The sequence below is a fragment of the Portunus trituberculatus genome, chromosome 32 (assembly GCF_017591435.1).
Source record: "Portunus trituberculatus isolate SZX2019 chromosome 32, ASM1759143v1, whole genome shotgun sequence".
NCBI lineage: Eukaryota > Metazoa > Arthropoda > Malacostraca > Decapoda > Portunidae > Portunus > Portunus trituberculatus.
In genome coordinates this window covers 159,184-170,000 of record NC_059286.1, presented here as the reverse complement: position 1 = coordinate 170,000, position 10,817 = coordinate 159,184, and the positions used below count along the sequence as shown (strand labels likewise).

General features: G+C 44.9%; 1 protein-coding gene across 1 annotated transcript in view; it reads right to left on the bottom strand.

Annotated features, from left to right (window-relative positions):
- Positions 1-10,817, bottom strand: part of LOC123511826 (inter-alpha-trypsin inhibitor heavy chain H1-like) — a 175,506-nt gene that overhangs the window by 137,820 nt on the left and 26,869 nt on the right. The window lies entirely within an intron of this gene.

Here is a 10,817-nt window from a genome sequence, read left to right as displayed (position 1 = left end):
AGAGAGAGAGAGAGAGAGAACTAGCCAGCGGGAAGTGTTCTCGCTGGCAGGGCCCCTCCCCTCCCCATACACACACACACACACACACACACACACACACAGTCACTCGTCACGTGCCATCACCGAGCAAGGGAAGAGCTGGCGTGAGTGACGGCATGGCGGGAGGAGCGGACCGATGCCACGCGCCCTGTGTGTGTGTGTGTGTGTGTAGGAAAGAGAAGCCACAGCGCCACTGACATTCCTTTCATCCTCCACTCTTCTCCTCTCACAATGATAAGGGATGTTTTTTTTTTATGTGTGTGTGTGTGTGTGTGTGTGTGTGTGTGTGTGTGTGTGTGTGTGTGTGTGTGTGTAGAAAGACATGCATATTCATACACAAACACAGATAACTCATAATACAAAATTTTCGTATAGTAAGCACAATATTGTTCTCACAATAGTCTAATTCACTTCTCTTCTATTTATCTTTTACTCTCTAGAATTCCTTTTTTTCTCTCTTCTTTTACTTCTTGTTCCTTCTCCTACCCCCCAGATGGGAACCGCCTTGTCGTGGTGGGGGCTTGCGTGCCCTGTGACCTGGCGAGCTAGGCTAGAGGGGGCTTAGGCCCCTGCTCTGCCCTTTCGAGGGGGAGAGGGCTACCCATGCTAGTACGGTCGCCAGTGAGGGGCCAGACTAAATGGTTCCTACGTAGGCTGCCAGTGGACCAGCGGAGCCACCCGCTGGAGGGATCGCCCAATAGGGGCTGTCCTGTGCTGGATGGTTGGGTGTCCAGGCTGGGATGCTTTGGGAGGGGTCTCAGCTCTGTCGTGGACAAACATTCGTATCATGTGGGGCCTTTTTTAAAACGACTGGTCCGCATGGGGACGAGGTACCCCGTCCACGGCAGCCAGCGCTTCCTCCCATTGTAGTCCCAGTAGGTGGTTTCCCTTGCCCCTGGAGCCAATTTTTGTGTAGCTGTTTTTATGGGAAAACACAAAAACATTCAGGTTCTCGTGAGGTGGCTGACCTGGCCCACGAGACGTCATCTTCAGGTCTGAGTAAGGAGGAGGATTCCCCTCCACAAGGGCCTCCCACAGCAGTCTCCTGTTCTGGAAGTTCTTTTGAGGGATGCATTTCTGCTGCATATGACTCTCTTGTAATGGTAAATGTTAATCCATCATTTTCCTATCATGCCTTGCACTCACTTCTCAAGGCGTATGGTACGGTTGTTCGCATTCGACTGGTTTATGATAAGGACTTTCCTTCTAACCGCTGCTATGTAACGTTTATGTCATGTGATGAAGCTCGTTTAGCTTATGAACATGTAGCATCTCTGCCCTCGCCGGCCATGGCTTTAAAACTGAATTTCTCCAGTCACGTAATATTTCAGACAGTGACATGGATTACATCCCAAATGTTTTTGAAAACTATTTAGAGAATTCAGTTCCAGCAGTCCGCCAGATCCCACCTCCACGTTGGTTTGTGGCGTACTATAGAAATGGGCGTGGAATTTCATCCATGCCTCCCGGTACCTGTCCAAAGAAATCGGCACGATTCCTGAGGGGAATCTGAAAAAGTATGGGAAGGGGGTGCTTGTGCGAGCAAAAGATCTTACGCAAGCTAGGATGTTGCAACATCTCCCATGCCCTTCTGACAGCATGTTTGAGACTGTTAAGGCTCATCCCACCTTTAACTATAGCAAAGGTTGTGTTTATAGCCAAGACCTCTATGAATTCCCAGAAGAGGAAATACTAGCAATGTGCCCTAGCTCAGTACAAAAGGTGACTAAGATGAGGAACTCCTCCAACATGGTCCTTCTCACCTTTTTTGGGTCCACCCTTCCTGACCGTGTTAATATCGGTCCTATCAACCTTAGGGTGAGGCGCTTTGTTTCTCGCCCTCTTCAGTGCTTCTCATGCTATGGGTACGGTCACGGGAAAAGCTCGTGTAAGGAAGCTTCCCGATGTGGTAATTGCTCTGCACTCGACTCGCATTCAGAGGAGCATTGCAATGGTGCAGCTTATTGTTTTCATTGTCGTGATGCTCACCAGGTACGTTCCAGGCAATGCCCCAGGTATCGCCTGGAGCAGGACATTCTACAGCTTGCCAATAGTCAGTTTATCAGCCTCGGTAGCGCCCGCCGTGAACTCCTGTACCGCCAGAAGGATGGTACTGGTGCGACATCCTATGCTTCATTGGCCGCTCGCTCTTCGGCTGAGTCTGCCGGTCCGAAGACAACTCCTCCTGCTACCTCTCGCTCTGTTGGGGCGGGTGGTACTGTTTATCTGGCTAACAGGTTTGCCATTTTGGCTGATGACTCGGTTGAGTCATCTCTTAGAAGTGACGAGAAAATACGGACTTGAACAAAGTCACCCATGTAGTAGATGTCCATTTGCCACCTGTATCTCCTAAGCCTTTCAAGGGTCTAACTAAGCGGCACCGCGGCTCTGCGGAGTCGTTAGATTTAGCTCAGCATAAGCAGTCTAAGTTTTCTCCCGGTGCTTATAATCGTGAGTCCTCCAGGGACCGCTCTGCTAGGGTAGCTCCAGTAGTTTCTGTCCAGCCTTCTGTGACGCCCTCCGTCTCAGATCGGGCTTCTTATGATGAGGACGGTCTGAGCATGGAGACGTCCGATGATATTGTCATAGCCGTCCCTCGTGGACCAACTGTATCGGAAAGTGCAGTCCTGCCTGATCCTCGTCCTCCGAGGACCAGTAAAAGTGATGATAGTTCGCATCACCCACCGATAAGCCGAAAGGCTGAGGTCCAACGACCCGGCACACCTCAATTCCCGGTGTCTTCTCGTCGTTTGATTATTTCTAGTCAGGTCAGTCACGGGCAGCCTCAAAAGGCTCGCTCGTCCACTGCACCCAAATAGTCGTCTTCAAGCTTCTACAATGGAACTGTAGAGGCCTTCGCGCCTCGTGGGGGGAACTCCGAGCTTTGCTGTCGGAGTTCTCTCCAGCCTGTGTAGCTCTACAAGAGACTATGATAGGTGATAGTACTTATTCTAGTCCTCCTGGCTATCGTGCCTTTTTAACACTCCTTTCCTGACCAGGGCCACCACGGTGGCACAGCTATTCTAGTCCGTCAGGATATACCTGTTATCCCGGTACAACTTAACTCTCCCTTCAGGTGGTTGCTGTTAAGGTCTTTATGGGACGACTGTACACCATCTGCAGTTTATATCTCCTCCTCGGCTTCCTGTCTCCAGGGGTGAGCTTGACGGCCTGGTGCGTCAGCTGACTCCGCCTTTTCTTTGTTGGGAGATTTTAACGGCCGTCACCCATTGTGGGATGAAGGTGCTAGTAATCCTCGTGGGGTTTTAATCGGTTCTTTTATTGAGGATGAGGGATTGGAGATTTTAAATTCTGGGGATGTTACACATTTCCACACTCCTACTGGGACTTTTACAGCTATCGATCTTTCTCTTTGTACATCTAATTCTTTCCTTGATTTTAATTGGCGAGTCCTACCGGATTTACACGGTAGTGACCACTTTCCGATTTTATTGCAATCTGTGAAATCTGAGCCACAGTCCCGGCCACCACGCTGGGTTTTAGACAAGGCAGATTGGCGTCGATTCACAGACCTTAGCTCTTTTATTCGTCCGCTGGCTGACTTTTCTACTTGTGCTGAGGCTGTTGATTATTTTACTGATTTTTTATTTCTTTAGCCCTTCAGACAATCCCTAGGACGTCAGGTCGCTTTACTAAGCGTCCCGTTCCTTGGTGGAACGCAGCATGCACTGCAGCGGTAAAGAGAAACGGGCAGCTTTCTCTCGTCTCCGGCGACATCGTGGGGACCCGCAGTGCCTGGAAGCTTTTCGGCGATGCCGAGCTCGGGCCCGCCGCATTTTGAAAGAGGCACAAAGAGCCTCGTGGAAAGCCTATGTCTCTTCCATAAACGTCCGCACCCTCTTACGGATGTCTTCAACAAAGTCCGCCGAATTGCTGGGAAGTATTCTGCTCCTTCCCCACCAATTTTGTTGTCTGCTGGGCGAACGGTGGCAGACCCTAGGAATGTCGCTGACCTCTTCGCGGAGCACTTTGCCAGTGTTTCCCAGAGGCATCCTGCAGCTCCGGGCGCACGTCACCGCCAGAGAATGGAATCTCTCGGCATAAACTTTTCTTCCGCTGGAGGAGTCTTATAATGTCCCTTTCTCTGCTTCCGAGTTGCGGACTGCTTTGTCCCAGTGTCACGACTCTTCTCCTGGGCCAGATGATATACCTTATGCCTTCTTGCGCCACATGTCTGACACTGCTTTTAACTTTCTTTTAAATCTTTATAATATGATTTGGCATACCGGTGACTTTCCATCTTCTTGGGCTGTGGCAGTGGTTCTCCCATTTCCGAAGCCTGGGAAAGATAATCTCCAGGCTACGAACTACCGTCCTATATCTTTAACGTCCTGTATTTGCAAAGTGTTAGAAAAGATGGTAAATATAAGACTCATGTGGTATTTGGAGAGGGGGAAGTACTTGTCACCGGTACAGTACGGCTTCCGAAAGATGAGGTCTACTACTGATGCTCTTTTATCCCTAGAGTCTTCCATTTGTGAGGCCTTCGCTAATCACCACCATCAAGTAACAGTCTTTTTGACCTGGAGAAGGCCTACGACACGGCTTGGTGTCATGGCATTTTACAGTCTTTGTTTAATTTTGGCCTTCGTGGCCACCTTCCTATTTTTATCCAGCAGTTTTTATCCAGACGTTTTTTACGGGTTCGAGTTGGGAGTGTTCTCTCCGATGCTACAGCTTTAAATGACGGTGTCCCACAGGGAAGTATTCTTAGTGTTACGCTATTCGCAGTTGCAATAAATGGTGTTATAGATACTCTACCGGATGGCGTTCACAGTTCTTTATATGTGGACGACTTGTGCATCTCTTTGCTGCTTCTAGGATGTCACTGATTGAGCGCAAGCTCCAACTGGCGATCAATAGGGTGTCCAGTTGGGCCAACATGAACGGTTTTCGATTCTCCACCTCGAAGACCGTAGCCATGCATTTTGTCGCAACCGTGGTGTCCATCCAGACCCGGATTTATACCTCGCCAATAGACGCCTCTCATGCGTGGAGGCGACTCGATATCTTGGCCTTTTATTTGACAACCGTCTCACCTGGGTTCCCCATTTTCGCTCTCTTAAGGCGTCTTGTCGGCAGGCACTATCCCTTCTTCGGGTTTTAAGTCATACCTCTTGGGGTGCGGACAGGGACACGTTGCTGTTGCTTCACCGTACACTCATACTTCCGAAGCTGGAATACGGCTGTGAGATCTACTCATCCGCAACAGATGCACGACTACGCTCGCTTGACCCCGTGCATCATGCTGGGGTCCGCTTGGCTACGGGTGCATTTCGGACATCTCCAATACCTAGCCTTCTAGTGGATGCTGGTTTCTGGCCGCTCGACCTCCGGCGCCAATCTTCGATGCTCCGGTGTTGGTTTCGCACCCACCGTCTGCCTGATTTTGTCCCCTGTGTGTCAATGTTGCGGGACTCGCGCTCGCAGGCGTATGTCACTCGACCGAGTCTCCCTAAACCTTTTGGCCTACGTGTTGCAAATCTCATGGCAGAGTTATCTATCGACCCCACTCCTGTGTACTCTTTCCGTCTCCCGCGAGTTGGTTATTGGCAGCTTCCTGTTATCTCATTATGCCCTGCCATGGATGGCAAGAAGGATTTTCTGCCAGCTCTGTCCCACACACGGTTTTTAGAACACTTTTTTATGCATTCTGATGATATCCCTGTTTTTACTGATGGCTCCAAATCCGACTCAGGCGTTGGATTTAGTGTGGTTTTCCTCTTTTATCGGTCTGGCAGCCTTCCTTCAGTGGCATCCGTTTTACTGCGGAGCTGTCTGCCATAGTCCTAGCTTTACAAATAATTTTTACTCTACCGGTTTCGTCTTTTACAATTTTTAGTGACTGTCGCAGTGCTCTTACTTCTCTCTCTTGCACTATATCCTTTAACCCTTTGGTTTTATCAGCCCTGGAGTGGCTATACCTTCTTACACAACGAGGATATCGTGTTGGGTTCTGTTGGGTTCCTGGTCACGTTGGTGTTCCAGGGAATGAACACGCAGATCGCCTCGCTAAAGAGGCAGCAAGTCGCGCTCCATCTCCTGCGTCTGTTCCGTTTCGAGATGTCTTTCCTCTAATTCGTGAGGCAGTTGCAGCAATCTGGCAGAGGAGATGGCTAACGGGGGTCGCAACCTCGAAAATGGGAGAGATCACTATTTCCTCTATCCCTCACTGGACATACACCCATGTTCGAGATCGACGTTTACAGACTTTATTGGCGCGACTGCGTATAGGTCACACGTACCTTACACAGAGGTACCTGTTGACCAGGGACCCTCAACCTTACTGTGATGACTGCCTGGTGCCGCTTACCGTGCGGCACCTATTGGTAGAGTGCCCTAGTTTGATAGAGTTACGACACCGCTACCTCTACCGCTGTCGCGGTAGAGATAGCGGTGTCTATTATATCTCAAAGGTCCTTGGACCAAAGTGTCTGGCCCAAGGCCATGACGTTTTTAGATTTTTGGGAGAAGCTGGCCTTCTCCCAAAGCTGTGAATTTTATTTAATTTTATTATATGTATTTTAATGTTTTATGTATATTATTGTAGCTTTTTGTTTTTAATTACCATTAATTTTATCGTTTTTACTTGTTTTAGTTATTTTACGATTTGTTTTAAACCCTTTTGGTTTTAATTAAATAGTTTCATGCGGCGCCATATGACCTATGCTGTTGCGGCGCCTAACACCAAATCCTCCAAACAAGTTCCTCGAATAACACAGGCTTCGGCACAGCACTTCCCGTTTTCTTTCTTTTCCAGGCATGCAAGAAATATTATTTTTCCTATTTTTTTCTTGGGATACATAAATTTTACTTTTTCTTTTTAATACTATTTTATATTTTGTATGCTGTGTTTTGTCTTTTGTTGCCGTAGTAGTAGTACCAGTAGTAGTAGTTGTAGTAGTAGTGGTGGTATTGGTAATAGTAGTAGTAGTAGTAGTAGTAGTAGTAGTAGTAGTAGTAGTAGTAGTAGTAGTAGTAGTAGTTGTTGTAGTAGTTCTGAAGAGGATATGATGATGTCAGAGGCAGAGTTTGTAACAATAGCAGAGACTTTCCTCTTCAAAGAGGCCATTTCATTTCAAACCGATTTATTATTTACTTACTTTTGCTTACCTTCGATCAACAGCAACAAACACTTGAATAAACTAAACAAACAAACCACCGTACTGTACTATCAAGTCTTCACCCTTCATGCCCTCCTTCTCCTTCCCATTTTCCTGGCCTCCCTTTCTAAGCTCCACATCAACCCATGCCAAGCCAAGCCCTCCCACACACAAAAATTTCTGCTTGGGTTACCACACTTCAATTTGCCTTGCCAAGTACTGAATAAAAGCTTTCATTGTCACTTGTAAGGAAAAAAAAAAAATGTGAGGGAGGCGGCTTACGTTTGTGCAAATTTAGCATGATCATTCTTTTTATCCTTGTATTTTCGCCTGCTCCTTCTCCTCCTAATCCTCCTCTTCCTCCTCCTACTGCTCTTCCACCTACCCCCCATCCTCCTCTTCCTCCTCTTCCTCCTCCTCGTCGTCCTCTTCCTCCTCCTTCTCTTCTTCCTTTTATTCCTCCTCCTCTTCCTCCTCCTCTTCCTCCTCCTCCTCCTCCTCCTCCTCCTCCTCCTCCTCCTCCTCCTCCTCAAGTAAAAAAAAAAAAAACAGATCAATAGCAGTAAAAATCCACAATGAATAACAAACACATTAAAACACATCATCGCTAGAAAAAAGAGCCTATATATATATATATATATATATATATATATATATATATATATATATATATATATATATATATATATATATATATATATATATATATATATATAACAAACTAAATCTGATAACGATTACAGCTGTTATATTCCCACCAAACGATGTTGTGGCAAAGAGATAAGGAAGTCGAAACCCAACCTTGAAATAAACATATAAAGGCAAGTGAAAACAAATCCTAAATACATTCTTAATAAAAAAAACTGTCAAAGAAAAGAAATGGACCCTTAAAAGATAATAATAACACACTTGTTAGTGACTACAATGGAATGGCAACAATACTAAATAACTTTATTCACAGTGTGTTTATCACAGAAGACATTTTGACCTTGCCAACCGCGATCAATATATTTAGAGGTCGGAAAACGAAAAGCTAATAACAGATGAAATTAGATTAGACGATATAGTCAAATATTGACCCCAATAAAAGCACAGGTGCTGGGAGATTATCAACTAGACTATTACGACCCACTGGAAATGCGCAAATGTCACACCAGTATTCAAGAAGGTAATAAAAGCGAAGCTGAAAAACTATTGACCCATCAGTCTCACATCCGTAGTTATAGAAATTTTAGAAAAATACTTTGGTGCAAAATCATTTCCTTCCTTGACAGCCACAAATTGATATTAGACACTCAGCATGGTTTCCGGAACAACAGATCATGTTTAACTTAATTTTTTCTTTTTTTATGTTCTGGCATATAGCTCTTGTAGGTAATTTGAAGAGTATTGGAAGCGCTGTTAAGCTTCCACCATTAATGCCACAGGCAATTTAATTTATAGTCGTATCCATATTAGGGCCTATATCACCATCCAAGCGCATCTTTAGTGTTACCACCTAAAACCTGGGTATCATGGTGACATGTAGATAACTTTAAACTACTTGACAAATGGCAAAGTTTTAAGGTCGTACTTGGTGGGATTCGAACCTACGCGTGGAGGTCTGCCCGATCCCACACTCACCACCTTATCCTATACACCACCGCCTCCCTAATCTCTTAGAATATTTTAATTACATATTCTCCAGTTACGATGAGCAAGCTCCATCTGACGACACAAAAACGACACAAAATAATAATAATAGTAATATTAATAATAGTAGTATAAGAAGAGAGTTTGTTGGAGGTTATCTTTTAAATATTTATCAATTTTATTTTTGAATGATGCAATAGAAGAGCTGTTTATAATTTCTGAAGGAAGCTTATTCCAGATATTAACAATTCTATTAAAGAAAAAAAGAGTCGTGGGCAGGAGGAGGAGGAGGAGGAGGAGGAGGAGGAGGAGGAGGAGGAGGAGGAGGAGGAGGAGGAGGAGGAGGAGGAGGAGGAGGAGGAAGAGGAGGAAAAGGAGGAGGAGGAGGAAGAGGAGGAGGAGTAGGAAAAGGAGGAAGAAATGGGATACAATAAAATACAAAGTAATTCCAAGTAGTAACAAAACACTAAGATCCTTAGGTTGTTGGGTAGCTATTCAACGCTAACTATATTAATGGGAGAAACAGGATAGTGCTGAAGAAGGCTCTTCTCCATCCTCCCATCATCCAGGAAGAGGAGGAGGAGAAGGTGGGCGGAGGAGACGGATAATCAGGTTCCTTATGTATTGATTTAAACTTATGTGAGAATTTTTTCAAGATTTCCAAAACTATACCTTTTTGGAAAAATTATTATCTAAGGAATTAGAAAATTAATGCTTGCATTTTGCCCAAATGTGTATATGGCGGCCATATTGGAATTTACAAAATATTCGCCATTGAATTAATGATTTTTTTCATATCTTGGCTTCTAAATGAGATAGAATGTTGATTTTGATAGCCAAACCTATATTTTCAGGGTCAGGGAATCCAATTGTCTAAGTTATCATTTCATATTTTTTTCATTATTCCATTAAAAAAACTTAATCCACACCATATGGGTAAAAAAACGACACATCCCAGACGGTCAGTCAGATACTAACTTAGATTTATATTACTTGAGATGTCTTTCAACTTTTTATGTTTGAATAACCATTTTAAACATCATGACATAATCAACGACAATCTTTATGCATCGTCATAATCATCATCATCATCAATATCGTGTACCAGAGCTTGAAAATCATCATCGTTCTGGCACTGTTTACTGCACTGACACATGTCAGTATAGGCTAAGTCCTTTCGCTTTACAAGAACTTCTGCTAGGAGAGCAGTCAGATTTGCTCCTGCATTGGACCATCTCATGCAAAGATGGTCTTTGGGGCTGGGAGGACCTCTGTGGTAGTTGGTTTTAGCAATCCATCCATTTGTTTGTAGTACCTATTTGGCAGCCATCTCCAACAATGCCAATGTCAGACAGATTTTTCCAGGTCACATCAGAACTTTCACATCTGTCAAAACAATTCAAGAGTCAGTTTGATATGGAAGCTGACAGAATCGCAGAGCATCATGAGTTTGGGCCAAGTGCAGTCAAAAGGGTACATATTAAGTTGACAAGATCACTGAACCATGTAAACCCCTGAGCAACTAAATGGGAGAAGCTGCACAATGTGATCACTCATGCCTTCATCCCAACCGAGTATGTACCATAGATCTTGAATGTTGATGTCACTGGACAAAAGTTGTATGAAGATTACGTGTCAGAGCGGATCAATGGAGATTATTACAGTGAAAATCGGAGACAATACTTTAGATCTGAAGGAGACCAAGGACCTGTTTGCAAGACTGATGGCATTTTCCAGATCAAGCCGAGACGTGGTGGGATTCGAACCTACGCGTGGACGTCCGCCCGATCCCATGCTCACCACCTTATCCACTACTGCTCTTCTGCAAATGTTCCTGCAAAGCAAAGGACTTAGCCTGTACTGACATGTGTCAGTGCAGGAACCAGTGCCATAATGATGAGGATTTCAAACACAATAATGATGATGATGATGATGATAATGACGATGCATAAAGACTGTCAATGATTGTGTATGATGCTTAAAGTGGTTATTCAAACATAAAAAAGTTGAAAGACATCTCAA